This window comes from Giraffa tippelskirchi, chromosome 5, assembly GCF_054371585.1.
Source record: "Giraffa tippelskirchi isolate mGirTip1 chromosome 5, T2T-mGirTip1v1.2.pri, whole genome shotgun sequence".
Taxonomy (NCBI): Eukaryota; Metazoa; Chordata; class Mammalia; order Artiodactyla; family Giraffidae; genus Giraffa; species Giraffa tippelskirchi.
This window is the reverse complement of record NC_137279.1, coordinates 168,875,385-168,898,539: the sequence shown is the minus strand read 5'-3', so window position 1 is coordinate 168,898,539 and position 23,155 is coordinate 168,875,385. Positions and strand designations below refer to the sequence as shown.

Sequence of the window (23,155 nt, the reverse complement as noted above, 5' to 3'; positions counted from 1 at the left end):
GGGAATAAAAAAAAGGAGCCAAAGAGACCGGGCCGGATTCTCAGAGCACCCAGCGAGCTTTTCGAAACCAGAGGTAGGAGGGGCGAAGAAGAAGAGGCGGAGAGAGCGGCGCGGAGGACGACGGGAGAAGGGCGCCAGGACTGCTGCGCAGCGTTTATGACGTAAGCGTGGAGGTGGTTTGAGGTAGCGACTGAGTGGGCTCTGTGGCTCAGAGGAAAATATCCCCTGATGCAAAAACTGGTAAGCGAGTGGAGAAAATTAATCCCCCAGCCCCCTCCCATTTATGTCATATTTTGTGCATCCTGCCTCTCAAACCTGGGGTGGAGACTTTGGCAGTGACTCAGCACGTAAAAAGCAGAACGCCGGAAGTATTTTTCTGCCGCCGGATGGAAGCGGCATCCGAGTGGAGCTGAGCTGAACGCTAGGAATAGTCGTTTTGAGTCTCCTTTTTGTAGCCTGCCAGACATTAGTGCTGCTCGCCCTCAAGGCCTAGAAAGTGCTTAAAAGACCGGTGTAGTTGTGTTCACTCTCATGTGCGGAAACATTTTTTAGCTCCCCCTCAGACGAGAGTTCACACCGTTAAGTTAGCCAACTTTTATTGAGCAGCCATCTCGTGACAAGCTTCTACCCTCAAGTCCTTTTTCCCAAAGGCGTTTCTGCTTTCAGCGCCTTTCGGTAGGCAAAGTGTAATTGAAACAGACATACAATATATTTTATTAACCATGACATATGGATTCCTAGTACACCAAAGGAATAAATATGGATGAATTGAAAAACACTTGAAGCAAGAAGTTTTATTGATGATTGTTGTAAGTCTTTAAATTTTTCTAGGCGTCCCAAACTCCAGGCACAGGGAATACAGTCATAAACAAAACAAAAATCTTTTCTTTCTAGGAGCTTGAATTCAAAGGGGGAGAAACATAAAATCAATTTTTTTTTTTAAGTGAAAGCTATGACAACGCAGGATAAATAGAGTTGGGAAGGAGAAGTGCAAAGATTCAAGTAGGAGATTATGAAACCTGAACTAGGGCAGCAGATGAGATAAATTAATTGAAAAATATTGCTTGAATATTCCAGTTTGTTTTCAAGAACCTAGCATTTTTATAGTAAGCAACTCCACTAGATTGCCCTCCTTCAAAGCAGTGTTTTCTTTTCCCTTTATTACCAATTCCTAGCATAGCTTCCCAGCACATTGTAGTAAAATAGTCAGTGATGTTTATTGTTGAATAAATACCTGAAGTGACATGTCTCTTTTGAGGTGTTGTGTTTTGAAACTCTCCAAAGCAGTAACACATTACAAGTAATGATTCCCAAAACTGGGTTTGCCTCTTGGTGGTGGTTGTTCAGTCACTAAGTCTTGTCCAACTTTTTGCAACCAGGTGGACTTATAGCACGCCAGGCTTCTCTGTCCTTTATCTCTGGGAGTTTGTGCAAATTCATGTCCATTGAGTCAGTGATGCTATCTAACCATCTTATCCTCTGCCATCCCCTTCTCCTCCTGCCCTCAATCTTTCCCAGCATCAGGGTCTTCCAGTAAGCAGGCTCTTTGCATCAGGTGGCCAAAGTACTGGAGCTTTAGCATCAGTCCTTCCAATGAATATTCAGGGTTGATTTCCTTTAGGATTGACTGGTTTGATCTCCTTGCTGTCCAAGGGACTCAAGAGTCTTCTCCAGCTGCTGCTGCTAAGTCGCTTCAGTCGTGTCCGACTCTGTGCGACCCCATAGATGGCAGCCCACCGGGCTCCCCCGTCCCTGGGATTCTCCAGGCAAGAATACTGGAGTGGGTTGCTATTTCCTTCTCCAATGCACGAAAGTGAAAAGTGAAAGTGAAGTTGCTCAGTCGTGTCCGACTCCTAGCGACCCCATAGACTGCAGCCTAGTAGGCTCCTCCATCCATGGGATTTTCCAGGCAAGAGTACTGGAGTGAGTTGCCGTTGCCTTCTCCAGCACCACAATTCAAAAGCATCAATTCTTCAGCACTCAGCTTTCCTTATGGTCCAACTCTCACAGGGAAGCCTAGCATGCTGCAGTCCATGAAATTCTAAAGAGTCAGAGGGGACTGAACAAGGACAACAAATGTCAAAAAACTGTATCTGGTTCTTTTCTGGTTCTTTTACTCCCAGGACTTCCTGCCCTATATACTTACAGTAGGGAAGCTTCAAATTCAGACAATAATTGGAACTTTCTGACTAGAATCAAAGCCCACATCCTAAAGTGTGACCTGTTTTTCCCTTTATAGAGAGACCTCTGAATCTTACAGGTCATCAGACTATTACTATATATGTGTAGTAACAGGCTATTACTATATCACTATTGAAATATAGTAACAGTCTGTAATTAGGCATTCATTTATTCATTTAGCCAACAAAGTGACCTCTAACATACCAGACACTGGGAATAGAGTAATGAACAAGAAGTTTTCCTGTTCTCTTGAAGCTTACAAGAAGATAAATAAGAAATGTGGAATGTTGATTCTAAGTCGAGTAAGAGTGCAGAGTTATCTATTTTACTTTAGTGTCTAAAATTTCCCTATTAGTGATTCAGTGTCCTCTTTACAACTCCTCCTAAATGCCAATAATAGCTTTGAGAGAAATTTAAAATGAGCACCACTTTGTGAATGGATTTGTTCTGATTTGCCCCTTTTTGAAGCATTCCGTGGCCAACTTGAGATCACCGTGAACCTGGGGTGGATGAAGACATTGCTAAATGTGGAAGGAAAGGCACAGAAAGAGGAAGTAGGTAAACAACATATTTACAGTTAAGTCCTGGGCCCACGCTCTAGGCAATTATGCCTTTGGAGCTTTAGTTATTAATGTCTTGCGCACTCCACATTTGGTAGCCTTGTATCTAGGTCAAGAAGTAGGCGTATTCTTGTAGAATCTTCTGTTGTGAGACTAAACGTGCAAAACATACCAAGGAATTTGTGTGACCATAAAAATAGTTTTCCCCTGTACTATAAGCATACTTCTAGGAAGAATTTGGTGTTCAAACTTCAAAATAAATTAAGAGTGACTCTAAAACATGTCAATTGCTCATGCTCCTGTGTGTGTTTCAGTCATGTCTGACTCTGATCCCATGGACTGTAGCTGCCAGGCTCCTCTGTCCATGGAATTTTCCAGACAAGAATACTGGAATGGGTTGGCATTTTCTCCTCCAGGGGCTCTTGCCAATCCAGGGATCAAACCCTTGTCTCTTGCATCTCCTGCATTGACAAGTGGATTCTTTACCACAAGTTGCATGCGTGCATGCTCAGACATTTCAGTTGTGTCCAACTCTTTGCGACCCTATGGACTGTAGCCCACCAGGTTCTTCTCTCCATGGGATTCTTCAGGCAAGAATACTGGAATGGGTTGCCTTGCCCTCCTCCAGAGGATCTTCCTGACCCGGGGATTGAACTCACATTTCTTGCATGGTAGGTAGATTCTTTACCCACTGAGCTGACTGGGAAGCCCATTTATCACTAGTTTATCTGTTACAAATACAGCCAGTGATCCTCATTTCTGATCTAAAGAGACAGATTTTGAGACTCAGCCTGTAAGGGAAAATGTGAAGATATAAAATGACACTTAAAATATATAAATCAGAAATGAGATCATATTACTCCCCTTTTTAAGACCTATCAGTGGCTTATCACTTTGAATAAAATCTAGCTGTTTGTCACAGCCAATAAGACTCATATATGATTTCTGTTCTTCCTCTATGTTTACAGTCTTCTACCATTCTGCCCTCTGCTCCATTCATACTGGCTTTCTTAACGTCTTCCAACATACAAGGGTTTTTCTTGCCGTAGGATCATTATGTCTGTTCCTTTGCCTGGACTATTCTTCCTTTAGATTTTGCATCACTGGTTCCTTCTCACCATTGTATGTCAGCTCAAATGTCACCTCTTAAGAGAGGCCTTCTCTTACCATTCTAAAATAAGGGCTTCCCTGGTGGCTCAGGCAGTAAAGAATCTGCCTGCAATGCAGGAGACCTGGGTTTGACCCCTGGTTCGGGAAGATCCCCTGGAGAAGGGAATGGTTACCCGATTCAGTATTTTTGCCTGGAGAATTTCATACAGAAGAGCCTGGTGGGCTACAGTCTGTGGGGTCACAAAGTGCCAGACACTACTGAGCGACTCACACACACACACATATTATCTGAATTTATTTCACACACACTTATTTTATCTGAAATTACATTATTTGCCCATTAGCTTATTGTCAGAGAAGGCAATAGCACCCCACTCCAGTACTCTTGCCTGGAAAATCCCATGGATGGAGGAGCCTGGTAGGCTGCAGTCCATGGGGTCGCTAAGAGTCGGACACGACTGAGCGACTTCACTTTCACTTTACCCTTTCATGCACTGGAGAAGGAAATGGCAGCCCACTCCAGTATTCTTGCCTGGAGAATCCCAGGGACGGCAGAGCCTGGTGGGCTGCTGTCTATGGGGTCGCACAGAGTCGGACACGACTGAAGCAACTTAGCAGCAGCAGCTTATTGTCTATGTATGTTCTCTATTTTATGAGGTCCATTGGAGGGTTGGTACTTTGTCTTTTCTCCCACCATATACCCAACATCAACAATAGCATCTGACATATAGGGGATATTCAATAAATACTTGTTGAATTAATAAATGAACAATACAGGAAAAAGGAGGGAAAACTGAAGTTTCAAGAGACCTAGGAATTCAGAAGAGAGGTGGTGGTGGTGGTGGTATTTTTGTCACTGAGTCATGTCCAACTCTTTCAACCCCATTGAATGTAGCCCCCAGACTACATTAAGATTAACATATACAGGGCTTCCTTGGTGGCTCAGTGGTGTGTGTGTGTGTTGTTGTTCAGTCACTAAGTCATGTCTGACTCTGTGATCTCACGGACTGCAGCACGAAAGAATTCCCTGTCCTCTACTGTCTCCCGGAATTTGCTGAAGTTCAGCTATGCATAGATAGCTGAATCACTTTGCTGTGAACCTAAAACTAACACAACTTTGTGAATCAATTATACTTCAATTTAAAAAAGAAAGTGTCTGGTTTTTCATGAGTCTTCTTCCCTTCCTTTCTGAATAATTGTGTCTAAAAGCCATTTGTGTAAGTGGAGCTGATCAAGATAGGAACCTGCACCCAGGTATGCAAGAGCTGCCTGATGAGAAGTGTTAGAGCATGAGCCATATGAGGAGGGTGAATATGTGGGCTGAGGGTGCAATGTGTCAGAGTCCTAGCAGAATAAAGAGGGCGAGGGGAGAGGGCAGCGGTGGTAATGGAGATTGGTTACATACAGGAGTGATTTATCAGATTAGTAAATATACTGAAAATAATGGGAGCCAGTTTCCTCACTGTGTGAGAAGGGAGTTACAGATATGAAAACATAGGAATCAGAATGAAATCTGTGGTATTGGACTAGAATTGTGGGTATCACATGTGAGTTCACAATTTTTAATTGATATAAATATAGAGGTGGATGTTCATGTGCACATGCATATGTGAGTACATATATGCATAACATATTTTCAAGCCATGTTCGCTGAGAGGGTGTAGGAGCAGTGACACCCCAAAAGCAATGAGCATATCTAATACCTCCGTCTTTGTTTCTAAATGCTGCTCTCCACTAAAAGGCAGTTTTCCATTGAAAGGAACCAGGGCTTGTTGGAGAAATGGCTGATTTCAAGGCTAGGGCAGGGAAGGTACAAGATGAATCTGAAACATCTTGTATGCCAAAAAATAAGGAAATATTCAGAGAATGATGAAGACCTGTCAAAACAACACAGAGACTAGCTTGAAGGGGCTCTTATTCTCCCCACAGGTGCAGAATAGGGATGATTTGAAAAAATCAAAATAAGTAATGATGGTAAAGGATTATACTCCATTGTATAGAATAGGAATGCATGCATCTGAATTCACTGATATAAAGAAATAAATAGGGAGAAAAGAAAACTTTTTGTTACAGTGGCATTCTGCAATAATGAATGTAGGAATTCCATTCATGATGGAATTAGAACATCATTTGATGATTGTAATAATAATAATTCAACCAAGAGACATCTACGTATGCTAACTTGGTGAAAATTTGGTGAAGAATGGGAAATTTGCATGGTCTCAAAGTTCAATTCAGTCACTCAGCCATGTCCAATTCTTTGCGACCCCATGAATCGCAGCATGCCAGGCCTCCCTGTCCATCACCAACTCCTGGAGTTTACCCAAACTCATGTCCATCGAGTCAGTGATGCCATCCAACTGTCTCATCCTCTGTCGTCCCCTTCTCCTCCCACCCCCAATCCTTCCCAGCATCAGGGTCTTTTCCAATGAGTCAACTCTTCACGTGAGGTGGCCAAACTATTGGAGTTTCAGCTTCAACATAAGTCCTTCCAATGAACACCCAGGACTGATCTCCTTTAGGATGGACTGGTTGGATCTCGTTGCAGTCAAGGGACTCTCAAGAGTCTTCTCCAGCACCATAGTTCAAAAGCATCAATTCTTCGGCGTTCAGCTTTCTTCACAGTCCAACTCTCACATCCATACATGATTACTGGAAAAACCATAGCCTTGACTAGATGGTCGGTCTCAAAGTAACTCCCTGCAAAACTCTTAAGTAGTTAAGAAGGAGAAAAGAACAATTTCACAAAGAAAAATCCTGGCAAGTACCATTTAATCAGTGAACAAAGCATCAGTAATGAACAAATTGAACTGTACAAAAAAGATTTTCATGACACAGATAATCACGATGGTGTGATCACTCACTCAGAGCCAGACATCCTCGAATGTGAAGTGAAGTGGACCTTAAGAAGCATCACTACGAACAAAGCTAGTAGAGGTGATGGAAGTCCAGTTGAGCTATTTCAAATCCTAAAAGATGATGCTGTGAAAGTGCTGCACTCAGTATGCCAGCAAATTTGGAAAACTCAGCAGTGGCCACAGGACTGGAAAAGGTCAGTTTTCATTCCAATCCCAAAGAAAGGCAATACCAAAGAATGCTCAAACTATTGCACAATTGCACTCCAACTCACACACTAGCAAAGCAATGCTCAAAATTCTCCAAGCCAAGCTTCAACAATACATGAACTGTGAACTTCCAGATGTTCAAGCTGGATTTAGAAAAGGCAGAGGAACCAGAGAACAAATTGCCAACATCTGCTGGATCATCGAGAAAGCAAGAGTTCCAGAAAAACATCTATTTCTGCTTTATTGACTATGCCAAAGCCTTTGACTGTGTGGATCACAATAAACTGTGGAAAATTCTGAAAGAGATGGGAATACCAGACCACCTGACCTGCCTCTTGAGGAATCTGTATGCAGGTCAGGAAGCAACAGTTAGAACTGGTCATGGAACAACAGACTGGTTCCAAATAGGAAAAGGAGTACATCAAGGCTGTATATTGTCACCCTGTTTATTTAATTTACATGCAGAGTACATCATGAGAAATGCTGGGCTGGATGAAGCACAAGCTGGAATCAAGATTGCCGGGAGAAATATCAATAACCTTAGTATGCAGATGACACCACCCTTATGGCAGAAAATGAAGAAGAGCTAAAGAGCCTCTTGATGGAAGTGAAAGAGGAGAGTGAAAACATTGGCTTAAAGCTCAGCATTCAGAAAACTAAGATCATGGCATCCAGTCCCATCACTTCATGGCAAATAGATGGGGAAACAGTGGAAGCAGTGTCAGACTTTATTTTTTTGGGCTCCAAAATCACTGCAGATGGTGATTTTTATGCAGCCATGAAATTAAAAGATGCTTACTCCTTGGAAGGAAAGTTATGACCAACCTAGACAGCATACTAAAAAGCAGAGACAGAGGACTTCCCTGGTGGTCCAGTGGCTAAGACTCCATGCTCCAAATGCAGGGGGGCATGGGTTGGATTCCTGGTCAGGGAACTGGATCCCACATGCTGCAAGTAAGAGTTTGCATGCCACAACTAAGACGTGGCGCAACCAATAAATAAATATAAAAATTTAAAAAAATAAATAGAGACATTACTTTGCCAACAAAGGTCCGTCTAGTCAAGGCTATGGTTTTTCCAGTAGTCATGTGAATGTGAGAGTTGGACTATAAAGAAAGCTGAGTGCCAAAGAATTGATGCTTTTTTTATTATTAATTTATTTATTTTAGTTGGAGGCTAATTACTTTACAATATTGTATTGGTTTTTGCCATGCATTGACATGAGTCAGCCATGGGTTTACATGTGTTCCCCATCCTGAACCCCCCTCCCACCTCCCTCCTCATGAATTGATGCTTTTGAACTGTGGTGTTGGAGAAGACTCTTGAGAGTCCCTTGACTGCAGGGAGACCCAACCAGTCCATCCTAAAGGAGATCAGTCCTGGAGGTTCATTGGAAGGACTGATGTTGAAGCTGAAACTCCAATACTTTGGCCACCTGATGCGAAGAGCTGACTCATTTGAAAAGACCCTGATGCTGGGAAAGATTGAAGGCGGGAGGAGAAGGAAACAACAGAGGATGAGATGGTTGGATGGCATCACCAACTCAATGGACATGAGTTTGGGTGAACTCTGGGAGTTGGCGATGGATGGGGAGGCCTGGCATGCTGCAGTCCATGGGGTCACAAAGAGTTGGACACGACTGAGCGACTGAACGGAATGGTATGCAATGAGGAAAAAATCCAGCATACTTCTGTGCTATCCCTGCTAAAAATGTAAAACCTGAATCTAATTAAGAGGAAACATCAGAAATACAGATTGGGAGAAATACTCTGTAAAATAATTTACCTATGATCTTTAAAAGGGCAAGGTCATAAAAATCAAAGGTTCAGGAACTGTTTTGCTTTAAGACTAATGAAATTTGAAAATTAAATGCATCACTATAAAGGACATTATTGGGACAATTGGCTAAACTTGAATCTGTGGATTAGATGATAGTAATGCATAGATGTTAATTTTCTGATAATGGATGTATAGGTGTTGTAAAAAACTATAAAGCATTCTATATATAAACGGAATTATTATTTGCAGTGCCTAATACATAACTGATATCCAAGAGATATTTGCAGAGTGGGATGTGGAAACATGCTAAATATTTGGAGGAGAACAAGAGATCATATGTGATATCTGCTCTTAATTGTTTACAGCATGTAATTATGGAGATAATATACTTGGAAGACAATTTAAACTATAACTCAAAGTTTATATAAGACAATAACACAAGAGAAGTCACAAGGTTGTATATGATAATTGATATAATGTTATATATCACTGAGCCACCGGGAAGCCCTATATAATTGATAATTTGGAGGTGGTGAGGCATCATATGGGTAACTTATTCTAAAAGGTTCAGGGGGAAAAGACCTCCTTTGTACTGTTCTTACAAATTTTCTGTAAGTTTGAAATTTTTAAAAAAGAAAGAAACATTACCAAGGGGATAAAAAAGAATACCATTTGAAACACTAGAACTGCATGCCAATGTCCTAAATGTAAAATATGATTCCAGGAATTGTGTGTAGAAAAACAGTGCTTTGTGGGGATAATGGTAGCAATTGTTCTCCATCTAACCACACCTTCCAAGATCCTGCTCAAGACCTTCCTCCTGCTGGAATCCTTCTGTGAGTCTTTCATCCCACACTTACCATCCATTCCATACTTGAACTCAGGATGTATATTTGTTTTATATCACTTCTTCATTGCTTAATCATATGTAACCTTGTGACTTCTCTTGTGTTATTATTTTATGTAAATTTTGAGTTACAGTTCACACCTTCTTCTGAATATGTTATCTCCATAATTATATGTTGTAATCAACTTAAGAGGGCTTCCCTGGTGGCTCAGCAGTAAAGAATCCACCTGCCAATGCAGGAGATGTGGGTTTGATCCCTGGGTCAGGAAGATTCCCTGGAGAAGGAAATGGCAACCCAGTCCGGTATTCTTCCCTGGAAAATCCCAGGGACAGAGGAGCTTAGTGGGCTCCAGTCCATGGGGTTGCAAAGAATGGGACACAATTTAGTAACTAAACAACAACAACAATAAACTTAAGAGCAGATATCAGATATGATCTCTTGTTCTCCGAAGAACCTGGCAATCAAGTTTCCACATCCCACTTTGCAAATACTTCTTGCATATCAACTATGTATTAGGCACTGTAAATAATAATTCCTGTCATATATAGAATGCTTTATAGTTTTTACAGCACCTACACACCCATTATCTCGCTTCCTGTACATAACAACTCTGTGAGATAGGCGCCAGGACATGATAAACATGCTTAGAGAGGAATTGTGATTTACTGGAAGTCACACAGCTATTTAAAAGCAAAACTGAGATGCTTAGTCTTTAGATTCCAAGTCCAGTGCCTTTTCCACACCACTACAGGAAACAGGTAAGAAGTCTGGACACACCGATGGTCATAGATACTGTATGTTTTCTATTGCTCCTATAACAAATTGCCACAAACTTAGTGGCTAACACAACACAGATATATTATCTTACAGTTCTGTAGGACAGAACCCTGACCCAGGTATCACTGGGCTAAAATTAAAGAGTCAGCAGAGTTGCATTTTTTTCTAAAAGTTCTAGAAGAGAATCTGTTTCATAGCTCTTTCTAGCTTCCAGAAGCTGCTCACATTTTTTTTGCTCATGTCCCTCTTTCTCCATCTTCAAAGCAAGCTACAGTGCATCTCTCAGTGCCTTTCCTCTACAATTACATCTTCCTCTGACTCTCCCATTTATTAAAAATCCCTTATGATTAAGTTGGACCTACCCAGATAATCCAAGATAATCCCCCTATTTTAGGGTCAGTTGATTTAGCAATCTTAATACCTTCTGCAACCTTAGTTCCCCTCTGCCGTGTGTCTGAACATGTTCCTAGATTCCAGGGATTAAGATGTGGACATCTTTTGGGTGGGGGCCTATTCTATTACGTGTGTGTTCTTAAAGTTTCACTTCTCAAAGATTCACTGAGCATTTTAACAACTCATCATGTGACCAGTTTTTCCACCTACTAAAAATCAATCATCAGATTCCAACAAGATTCTTTGTTTACTGATACGTTAACTTTTAGAAATTAGTTTCTGTGAAAAATAAGCCAGAATTTGATTTACAAAACTTAGCATTATTTGAGTCCATTGCTTCTTAATTCACTTAAGGGACCTGAGGCCAGTGACCTTAAGTAACTTGCCCAAGGCCACACAGCCATTAAGTGGTAGAGCAGGTATTCAAATTAGCAAATCTCTTGGCTTTTCCAATATACTATTTTATCACCAAGAACAGCTAATTCTAGGGCCTAATGCTCTAATCTAATGCCTGTCATTTAAACATTAATTTGTTGCTTTGGGTCATCCATTTCTTACGGGCTGCCTTGAAAATGCAAATCCCTGCAATAGAGGATTAAATAAGATATGTTTACATTTGTGTTGTGAAGGGAAAAGAATGTATGTGATGTACATGTGCCTTAGTTTATAAGCAGACAGTTGTGATTGAAAAGAAAAGCCTAGAAATGATTGGTTTAAGTCCTAACTGCCACCTGTATGATTTTTTCTGGCCATACCATGTGGCTTGCGAGATCATAGTTCTTGAACCAGGGCTCCTGCAGTGGAAGCAGAGTCCTAACCATTGGACCACCAGGGAATTAATTCCCTGCCAGTATGATCTTTGAAAAGTGCTAAACTCTGGTAAGGGGCTTCCCTGGTGGCTCAGGGATAAAGAATCTGCCTGCAATGCAGAAGACGCAGGTTTGATGCCTGGGTTGGGAAGATCCCCTCGAGGAGAGCGCAGCAACCCTCTTCAGTTTTCTTTCCTGGAGAATCCCACGGACTGAGGTGCCTGTAGGCAGGCTATAATCCATAGGGTCAAAAAGAGTCGGACACGACAAACTCTAGTAAACTCTCTCAACATTGGTTTTCCATCTATAAAATACGTCTTTCATAGTGTTGTTATGAGGCTTAAATGCCATAGTTCTTGAATATCATGTACATAGAGCCTGGCCTAAAGTATTAATTAATATGTTATCAGGAACTGTTGACAAGTATTGACTATAAAGATCCTGATGATTACTTAACTCCCCAGTTGATGGGAAGTAGGTGATTTCTTGATTAATCACAAGGTGGAGCTAGAGCCATGGGAATGTATGTCCTGTTCTTGAACAAGAATTTTGGATTTTAGAGGGGAAAAGAACAGCCTTTCTATTTGAGTCCTGTTTATTTATTTATTTTTGGCTGTATTGGGTTTTCGTTGCTGTGTGTGGGCTTTCTGTAGTTGAAGTGAGCTGGGACTACTCTCAGGTTGCAGTGCGTGGGCTTCTGATTGCAGTGGCTTCTCTTGTTGCAGAGAGCACGGGCTCTAGGGCTCCTGGGCTCAGTAGATGTGATGCATGGGCTTAGTTGCCCCAAGGTATGTGGGATCTTCCCGGATCAGGGATCAAACTCGTGTCCCCTGCATTGGCAGGCAGATTCTTAATCACTGGACAATCAGAGAAGTCTATTTTTTTTAATTGAAGTATAATTGTTTTACAATGTTGTGTTGATTTCTGCTGTACAACAACATGAATCAGCTATAAATATGTAATATTCCTTCCCCACTCCAGTATTCTTGCCTGGAGAATCCTGTGGACAGAAGAGCCTGGTGGGCTGCTGTCCATGGGGTGGCACAGAGTCGGACACGACTGAAGCAACTTAGCATGCATGCATGCATTCCCTCTTGAGCCTCCTTCCCACTTTATTTTAGTCTTGACAAAATAAATCCTGTCTCCCTTTAAGCCACTGCTGATATTACTCCATTGTGAGAGCTCAGGGGTTTTTGTTTGGCTGGTTGGTTTTTGTTTTACAAAAAGAGCCAGATGGACAGAGGAGATTTCAATAGATATTCCTTAATAATGTAAATTTCACTTCTACTTGGAGAAGACTGTACAGTTATGAGAGAAAATCTTTAATTCACTTTATTTTCTTTACCTTCTTCAGTCCAGAGAACGGAGGGAGTTCTTGTCTATACCCCTTGCTCCAAAAGGCATATTTATCATTTTTCCCAAGGAGCCCATTGGGTACCCATACAAATAGGACTCCTAGAAGTCTACTTAGCATCCCAAGATTCTAAGGATGTAGATTAGACTTCTTTTGTTCTCAGAGGATCACTTTCAATGTTTGTTTTCATAAGCTCATTAGAAACTTAACTCTCAAGAGGGTATGGAGAAAAGAACCCTAGTACAGTGTTGATAAGAATGTAGTCACTATGGAATTGGTGCAGTCACTATGGAAGACAGTATGGAGATTCCTCAAAAAATTAAAAATGGAACTATCATATGATTCAGCAATTCCACTCCTGGGCAAACATCCAGAAAAGACAAAATCACTAACTTGAAAAGATATCTGCACCTCCATGTTCATAGCAGCACTATTTACAATAGCCGAGATATGGAAGCAACCTAAATGCCCATTGACAGATGAATAGATAAAGGAGATGTGGCATATATGCTGGAGTCCAGCTCCAGCAGCCAGGGAAACACCCTGAAGGGATGAACGAGGTCGGCAAATGAAAATGACGCAGTCTCTCGCTCAAAGCACTGGGCTGCATGTTTATTTTAAGCATCAGGTTTTCTTTTATACTTTTACAAAGGCATCAGGTCAGAGGTATGACATCTTCAGTTTCCCCTCACTCATATTTACTGTCTCCATAAATCATTGTTGTCCTTCAGAGTTTCTTCTTAACTGTCCTTGTGATAACATTGTAACTCAAGTTTGTCTCTGGTCCGTATATTACATTCTTCAGTTTATTTCTTATCTCTTTAAATCCTGCTATCCCTAGTAACTTAAGCTCATCATCTCCTAAAAAGGCTTTTGGCTATTAGTATCTCTAAAATACCTAGTTTCCATAAGTTATAGTAAAATATGCCAACACTACAACATACCTTAAACCTTTAGCTTCTAACTATTCTTAATTATTCCTAACCCCTAAACTCAGCAAACTTCTTTTGCCATAAACATTCCCCTTACAGGCAGGTTTCAGATAACAATGTTTCCCATGATCTCAGGCTGCAGCCTATGTGCTCATCCTGGAGCATTCTTTGTAAAGATCCTTGAACAAATGTCAATAGTTAACATTATGGATTATAACATTCTTTCCAGCCAACTCAACCGGAGGAACGAAAGGACAAGTCAGAATTACAAGACCTAACTCCTTCATCCTGGGACCTTGCCTGCGAGATGAGGAGAGGGGGTTGGGGCCGTGCCTCCATTTTGTCAGTAATGCCTATCGCGGCTCCCGACATCTCCCCCTTTTTTATTTTTTAGAGCATAAGTGTGAAACTCAGTAGACAAAGCAGAAACATTTCAGTTGAGTATTCTGAAAAGGCACGGGGCTAATAGACAAATCAGAACCAACAGGCATGAGCACATGGCTGCATTAATCATTATTGTAAAAAAGGATTCATGGGAAAGATAACCCTCTAGATTTTTAAAAAGGGAATTAGAAAGCCATTGAGAGGAAAAGTCAGACTCCGCCTGGTTCATATTCTGGATATTTTGATGTAACTTAGAAATATCAATACTAGAATCTGAGTGATTCCAAACGCCTAAAATATGGTTTCTAATGCGTTCCCAAGAATGCACAGAATCATTCACTTGTAGAGGGGTAACACACATCTATTTAAATTCAGCATGGCACCTTAAAGACAACTTAATTTTTAAATTTGTAATTTCTTGCCCTACAAGCAGGACTGCTTCTTCTAAAGCATTGACCTTATTTTCTATCTTCCTATCTATAATTTCCTGTGTAGCAAGAGCTACGGAGACATTTTTGGACAGGTGATCGACAAACGAGGCAGTATGCACTTGTTTTGACAGGGCAACAGCAGAAACCGTAACTGAAGCAATTGTGGCAATCAATGCAGTTATTCCCACAATCAGAGCTGCAATGAATCTCTTAGGTCGAGAAATTAAGCCATTAAATTCATACAAAACTTTCAATGCATAATCATCAAACCATTGTCCCTCTAATTTTACAGGAACCATCAAATATGGTGGTTGCTTTACAATCATCACAGCCTTATAATTACTATAATCGTTCCCATCAACACAGTTTGATATAAAACAATTCACACATTCAACATTATAAACAGTTTCTCCTTTAAGAACTCTCAAATCATTCCGATTTTTGGCCAACAGAAAGGCATAGGGAGAATGCATGCAGGCCCGTACAATATATCTTTGTTCATTTAAAGATCTGTGTAAAATCACAGGTGCCATAGCAGCCAATGCTCTCCATAATTCAGGTTGTATGGGACCTGTTTCATCGAAACTCACTAAAGGAGTAACCCATCCATTAACATGCCACCTAGTAATTGCTAAAGGATAAGGGATAAATGAATTATTTCATATGGATCTATAAGGGTCTTCAAAAATTAAATTTAACCGTTGATCCAAAAGATAGGGGCACCCCCATTCAATCAGAGAATGCCTGGTGGCAACAATGGGAATAAATAATTTTAGGGCATACATGCATTCTTTCCAACGAGGAAAGCCAGAAATTTTGCTTATACTTTCCCAGGCCTGTAGTCCTTGTTCATCAGAATCTGGGGTGGGGAGTGCACAGCCCGGAAAGTCCTTTAAATGAGGGGCTGCCTGTTTTATGGCATCATATTGTCTTTCTTGCACCCCCAGCATCAACAGCTATAAGGACCAAAAGTCGCTCTTGCCATTGCTTCTCGGAGAATCAGTAAGCATGCCTTTCAAGGAAGTGCTAACACATCCATTCAAAACCGGAGGAAGGTGTGACAAAGCAAATAGGTGGATAAACGGACACGCCTGAAAAATTGAAGGGAGCGCTGACCACTGTTTTAACATTATTAGGATAGATGGAAGCCCCGCCCAAAAGATGAGTATCATTAACAAAAAAACGAATGGGCTCAATTATCCAATCTACGGGCTGGAAAAAAGGTGGATTAGGCAAATAGGTCCAATGAACTTTTTCTGCACTGGAGGGCCTCGGCTGACAAGCCAACACAACAAGCATAGCCACAAACATTACCATAGGAGTGGCCTCATATCTCCCCCTTTCTATTAATTCTTCAGCCTGCTGAGCGAGGTGTTTCAGCTGGCCCCATGTTGGCACCGTGCTGGAGGTAGTTGCTTGAGTACGATGACGGCGACGAGGTGGAGCAGAATACAGTTGGACTCCATCAGCATGTCTCTTTTGAAGTGCCAGGTGCCTGAAGCGATGCACCAGCAGTGAAGCCTCAGGTGAAGGGTCACCCGCCCTTCGGCTTTCTTTGGTTCCCTCAGGTCCGGACTCGACAAGCTTCTGATCTCGCCAGTATCCTTCAGTCCTAGACTCCAGGACTCCAGGGATCTCAGCGACCTCAGCGGTCTCTGTGGTCTTGGAGAGCTCATGGGGCTGGACATGTCGAATCAGTCTGTCAGGAATCTAAACAGGAGAAGTGGAGTCCTGCGGAAACACACAAGCATACCCTCTCCCACAAGTTAACAGCACATCTGGCCCTTTACACTCTCCGGTAAGGAGGTCTTTCCACTTGACCAGGGGCCGAGTCGCAGCCCCCTCAGGAATCCAGTGTCTCATAATTGCAGTCTGCCCCTGTGTATCTACGTTTGAGTGATTACAAAGGTATCCATGGTAACATGCACACAGGACAGTTTCCCAAAGATCGGGGTGTGAGTTGCGTCCATTTGCCAGAGAGCGTTAGGCCTAAGGCCTCGGGGATTTACTCCTAATGGTAGAGATGGATTAGATGTTGGGCAGTTTGGACATAACTTGACTGTTTGTCTAGCCACCTCCCTAGGGATATGAAACTCATGCCTTAAACCAGCTGCATTTTGATGGTGAATTTTGTGAGAATTTTTAGCCTTGTCAATCTTTTCATGTAAGTTTAAGGCAATTACTTTAGTTAATGCATCTGCCAAAGCATTTCCCTCATGTAAAGGGCCGGGCAAGCCGGAATGGGCTCTAATATGTCCCACAAAATATTTCTTAACTCTATGCTTAATCTCTTTCTGTAAATCGAGTAACAAGGAGAAAATAGTAGTCTTATTTTCCGGAATATTAGCAGTCTCAATATGAGGAAACAATCTTACAATATATCGGGAGTCAGTTAAAAGATTGAAGGCACGGTCTCTCAAATGTTGAAAAGCCCAAATAACTGCTCTTAACTCAGCTCTTTGGGCAGATGTCTCTACAGTTACCTGAACATGGGATTTTCCATTAATAATTGTAACTGCTTTACCATTAGAGGAACCATCTGTGAAAACTAAAATTGCCCCTTCTAAAGGGTGAATAGAAAATTTCCTCGGAAAAATCACGGGGTGTGTTTTTAAAAAATGCAAAAGGGGGTTTGAGGGTAAATGAAACAAAATTTGTCCCCTGAAATCTATCAGGGCAACTTGCCAATCATCACTATTTTGTAAAAGAAATTGCAGTTGATCATTATTGAATGGAATCACTATATTTGCTACCTCTTTTCCAAATCGTTCCACACTTCTTTTTCTACCTTTTATAATTAATTGTGCCACCAAGCTGGGATAAGATAAAACTATTTTTGGGGGGGTCACTGGTATATGGAGCCATTCTAATGGGCCTTCTTGCCACAAGCATCCTGTAGGTGTATGTTCTGTGGTGAGAATAATTAAATCCCATCCTCTGGTAGTATTAATTCTAATTAACTGATCATTCAAAGCCTCATCCACTTTAACAAGAGCCAACTCTGCCTCACTAGTCAATTTTCTCTTAGAACTGGGATTAGGATTGCCCCTTAAGCAATCAAATAAAGGCTTTAAATCCGAAGTAGTCAGTCTTAAATGTGGGCGTATCCAATTAATATCCCCTAATAATTTTTGGAAATCATTTAAAGTTAGTAAATGATCTCTTCGCAGCTGCAAAGGAGCATGACTCACAGTATGGGTATTTAACACCCTTCCTAAATAAGAAAAAGGAGGATTTACTTGTATCTTATCTGGAGCTATCTTCAAACCCCAGTTTTCCAAGGCCTCAATCAATTCAGATAAGATTTGTTGCAATAAGGCTCTATCTTTATGGGCAGCCAAAATATCATCCATATAGTGTATCAAATATAAATCTTTATACTTCCTTCTAACATTTTGCACAGCTTGATCCACAAATTTTTGACACAAGATGGGGCTATTTTTCATTCCCTGAGGCAAAACCTTCCATTGAAACCTTCTATAGGGCTGTTTAAAATTAACTGAAGGAAGACTGAAGGCAAATCTCTTACAATCTTGAACAGCCAGGGGGATGGTAAAGAAACAATCTTGTAGATCTATGACTATCACATTATATTGAAAAGGTATGGCTACTGGGGAAGGGAGACCCGGCTGAAGGGCCCCCATGTCTTCCATAGTTGGGTTTATAGCTCTCAAATCTTGTAACAATCTCCACTTTCCTGATTTCTTCTTAATGACAAAAATAGGAGTATTCCAGGGACTATTAGAAGACTCTATATGGCCGGCGCCAGTTGCTCCATAACTAAGTCTTCAGCTGTCTGCAGCTTTTCAGCTGCTCCACCCATACCGGATCATCAGATTTCCAGATAATAGGATCGGCAGCAAGAGCAACAGCCTCTAGGATAAATTTGAATATCTTAAAACCTTTTTTATTTTTGTTAGGAACCGTTTCTAATGGAGAAACAATTCCCTGCTGATCTTTACCAAGCCCCTTGTCAGAATTACACCTCATTTGCAGCATTTGGTTAGCAACTTTTTCATCTGGGCTATATAAAAGCATTCCCATCTGAGATAATATATCTCTCCCCCATAAAGAAAAAGGCAGTGAAGGAATCACATATGGGCAAAAGGTGCCTTGTGCCCCCTTTTCATCTGACCATGTCAAAATTTGTGAGCTCTTAACAACCGAGGGCATTGACCCTATTCCTACCAAGCCGGCATTGGTCAGACGTGTTGGCCAGGACGAGGGCCAGTCTTTTCCAGCAATGCAAGAGACATCTGCTCCAGTGTCTTAACAGCCCTGACATTTTATTTCCTTGAATTAAAAGATCTTTCAAAGGCCTTGAAGCTGTAATTTCTTGCACCCAAAAGGCTAGATCACTAGATCCAAATCCTCTGGGGCCCCTAGCTTGAGAAGTCAAGGTTTTTCCTATCTGATAATAAGGTAAACGCAGAAGTTGTGCTATTCTTTGACCTTTATTAATTTGCACAGTTTTGGCAGGCTTCGAAATCAAAACTTTAATTTCCCCAGTATAATCCGAATCTATTACATCAGGTACCACCGAAATTCCTTGAAGGGAAAGCGAGCCACGCCCGAGCACAAGTCTTAAAATGCCCTCAGGCAGGGGACCAGCCACTTGGAATTGGAGCTTCGAGCTTCCTCGCCTTCCCTTTTTTGGTAAAAACTACTGGAAAGGCCATAGAGAATTCTGAGTCTCCCTGTTGTTTTACTCTTTTTTTTTTTTTTTTAGCCTGAGTGAGGGCCCCCTGAAGGGGCTTTCTCCAAGGAGCACGCTCTGTATATTGTGCATGCATCTGCTTTAAAAGCTTCTTTGTTGCAGAAAACTCCTTATCTTTCTCAGCCTCAGGCAATGCTCTGGGAGGCTTTGGGGGCAAAGTGGGGAACTCCTGGGCCCTGGGAGGCGCAAACGGAGGCAGCGGTGATCGCCTTAAATCAGAAAGTGATGGATAAATTTTTAAAGGTTTGCGTAGAGGAGGAGGGGCCTTGCTAGGAAGCTCGGCCGGCCGCAGCGTCCTGCAAGTCCTCTCCTTCCTCGGGAGGTTGAGTAGTCTCCCTCCTTTTCTTCGCCAATGGCAGAAAACATACTCTACACGGAAGGCGGAAGCCCACCATCCACCGTTGCAGCCTCTCCCATAGGCTGTCTAACAGCCTCATGCCGAGGGTCCAGTACGTCCCTAATCATATTCCACAAAGCAAAAGCATCTACCGGAACCTTTTCTGGCCCATGCAAAGTGAAAAACAAATGTAACTGATCTCCAACCTTAGCCCAGGTTTTCAGATTTCCTCAGGAAACCATGGGCATTGCTCTTGGACAGAAATTAGAAGTTTAATGCCTCTATGGGCTAACATGTGAAGTAATATTTTAATAAACACTTAGAGAATACAAAAATTAGAAGTTTAACGCCTCTATGGGCTAACATGTGAGCAACGTTTCAAGAAACGTTTGTCTATTCTTGGATGCAGAGAGTCCCATTTTCCTAGAGAATATTTTTACTGATTCTGTGTTCTCCTCACCCTGCCTAAACTGCAGAGGGGTCCCGGTCACCCACGAACACAATCCTACCCGTCCCGCTTTGCATTTATGAAATTGCTTAATTAATTACTTATCTACTTGATTAATGACTTACCCTTCAGGTGTTCTCTGTTCGGGCGCCACTTGCCGGAGTCCAGCTGCAGCAGCCAGGGAAACGCCCTGAAGGGATGAACAGGGTCAGCGAATGAAAATGATGCAGTCTCTCGCTCAAAGCACTGGGCTGCATGTTTATTTTAAGCATCAGGTTTTCTTTTATACTTTTACAAAGGCATCAGGTCAGAGGTATGACAGCTTCAGTTTCCCCTCACCCATATTTACTGTCTCCATAAATCATTGTTGTCCTTCAGAGTTTCTTCTTAAGTGTCCTTGTGATAACATTGTAACTCAAGTTTGTCTCTGGTCCGTATATTACATTCTTCAGTTTATTTCTTATCTCTTTAAATCCTGCTATCCCCTAGTAACTTAAGCTCATCATCTCCTAAAAAGGCTTTTGGCTATTAGTATCTCTAAAATACCTAGTTTCCATAAGTTATAGTAAAATATGCCAACACTACAACATACCTTAAACCTTTAGCTTCTAACTATTTTTAATTATTCCTAACCCCTAAACTCAGCAAACTTCTTTTGCCATAAACATTCCCCTTACAGGCAGGTTTCAGATAACAATGTTTCCCATGATCTCAGGCTGCAGCCTATGTGCTCATCCTGGAGCATTCTTTGTAAAGATCCTTGAACAAATGTCAATAGTTAACGTTATGGATTATAACATTCTTTCCAGCCAACTCAACCGGAGGAAGGAAAGGACAAGTCAGAATTACAAGACCTAACTCCTTCATCCTGGGACCGTGCCTGTGGGATGAGGAGAGGGGGTTGGGGCCGTGCCTCCATTTTGTCAGTAATGCCTATCGCTGCTCCCGACACACACATATATATGTATATATATACTGGCGTGCTGCAGTCCATGAGGTCACAAAGAGTCGAGCGTGACTTAGCAACTGAACAACAAATATATTTTACTCAGCCATAAAAAAGAATGAAATAATGCTATTTGCAGCAACATGGATGGACCTAGAGATTATCATACTAAGTGGAATAAGTCAAAGACTGATATCATGCAACATCACTTATATGTGAAATCTGAAAAAAAATACAAATTTATGATTACAGAAGGAGAAGGGAATGATAAATTAGGAGTTTAGGATTAACAGATATATATACTACCACATATAAAATAGATAAACAATAGGGACTTACTGCATTGCACAAGGAAGTATATTCAATATCTTGTAGTAACCTATAATAAGAAAGAATCTAGAAAAGAATATATACATATGTATGTATATATGGGCTTCCTAGGTGGCACTAGTGATAAAGAACCTGCTTGCCTGTGCAAGGAAGGTCAGAGACAAGGGTTTAATCCCTAGGTCGGGAAGATACCCTGGAGGAGGGCATGGCAACCCACTCCAGTATTCTTGCCTGGAGAATCCCATGGTCAGAGGAGCCTGGCAGGCTGCAGTCCACAGGGTCACAAAAAGTCAGACACAACTGAAGTGACTTAGCATGTATGCATGCATATGTATATATACATATAACTGAATTACTTCACTGTACACCTGAAACTAATACAACATTGTAAATCACCTACACTTTAATTCACAAAATAAATCTTGATTTTCAATTCATTCAGTCTTGATCTTGTAGACTACATATCTATTTGGAACAACAAAAGATTCGAAATAGCCAAAACAATCTTGAGAAAGAACAAAGCTGGAGGCATCACACGTCTTGATTTCAAACTATATTGCAAAGCTACAGTAATCAAAACAGTATGATACTGGAATAAAAACACACAGATAATGAAACAGAATAGAGTCCAGAATTTGAGCAACTGAACTGAACTGATATATAATCAATTAACTTATAGCAGAGGTATCAATAATATATAATGGGGAAAGGACAGTCTCTTCAGTAAATGTTGGGAAAACTGGACATCCATATGCAAAAGAGTAAAGCTCTTATCTTACACCTTACACAAAAATCAACTCAAAATGGATCAAAGTCTTAAATTTTGACACCAAACCACAAAACTCCTAGAATAAAACGTAAGGAGTAATTTCCTTAACATTGATTAGTCTAACCATGATTTTTGGAGAATTTGGCATTAAAAGCAAAGACAACAAAAATAAAAATAAACAAGTGAAACTACATCAAACTAAAAAGCTTCTGCACAGCAAAGGAAACAATTCACAAAATGAAAGGCAGCCTACAGAATGGGAGGAAATATTTGCAAATCATATATCTGATAAGGGGTTAATATACAAAATATATAAAGAACTCATAACTCAATAGCAAAAAGACAAAGAATCTCATTTTAAAAAGGAAAGAGGACCTGTATAGACATTATTCCAAAGAAGACATATAGATGGCCAAAAGGTACATGAAAAGGTGCTCAACATCACCAGTCATCAGGGAAATGCAAATCAAAACCACAAGATATCATTGCACAACTGTTAAAATGGCTATTATAAAAAAAAAAGACACAAAATAACAAGTGTTGGCAGGGATGTGAAGAAAACAGAACCCTGTACACACACATACACACACACATATATATAGGGCTTCCCTGGTGGCTCAGTGGTAAAGACTCTGCCTGCCAATGCAGGAGATTTAGGTTCGATCCCTGAATCAGGAAGATACTCTGGAGAAGGAAATGGCAACCCACTCCAGTATTCTTGCCTGAGAAATACCATGGACAGAGGAGTCTGGGAGGCTACAGTACATGGGATCACAAAAGAGCTGGACACAAGTTAGCAACTAAACGTGTGTGTGTATGTGTGAGAGAGAGAGAGAGATACAGCTGGTTCTCAAGGTCATTAATTTGGTAACATATGTTCTGATTCTCAAAAAGGACAATGTAACATGCAGCATTTCCCAAACTTGCTTGACTGTAGGACACCCTCTGCTTCTCCTTTTTTAATTTTTATTTTTTGGCAATGAAT

The 23,155-nt window shown here is 41.1% G+C and overlaps 1 protein-coding gene and 1 long non-coding RNA gene across 5 annotated transcripts in view; one reads left to right on the top strand and one right to left on the bottom strand.

The window, feature by feature from the left end:
• Window positions 1–23: 23 nt before the first annotated feature.
• LOC145504495 (uncharacterized) overlaps window positions 24–23,155 on the top strand; it is a 102,585-nt gene continuing 79,453 nt past the window's right edge. For 2 of the 4 annotated variants that reach the window (XM_081485478.1, XM_081485476.1), the window contains exons 1-2: window positions 24–240; window positions 2,650–2,735. The gene's annotated coding sequence lies outside the window, so the exon portion shown is untranslated. Of the gene's footprint in view, window positions 241–2,649; window positions 2,740–23,155 lie in introns of all 4 variants that reach the window. The other 2 variants (XM_081485477.1, XR_014052249.1) reach the window with 2 other exon arrangements.
• Window positions 143–4,935, bottom strand: LOC145504496 (uncharacterized). Its single transcript, XR_014052250.1, has 2 exons — window positions 4,451–4,935; window positions 143–1,019 (listed from the first exon to the last, which is right to left on the bottom strand). It is a non-coding gene; the product is annotated as an uncharacterized LOC145504496 (long non-coding RNA).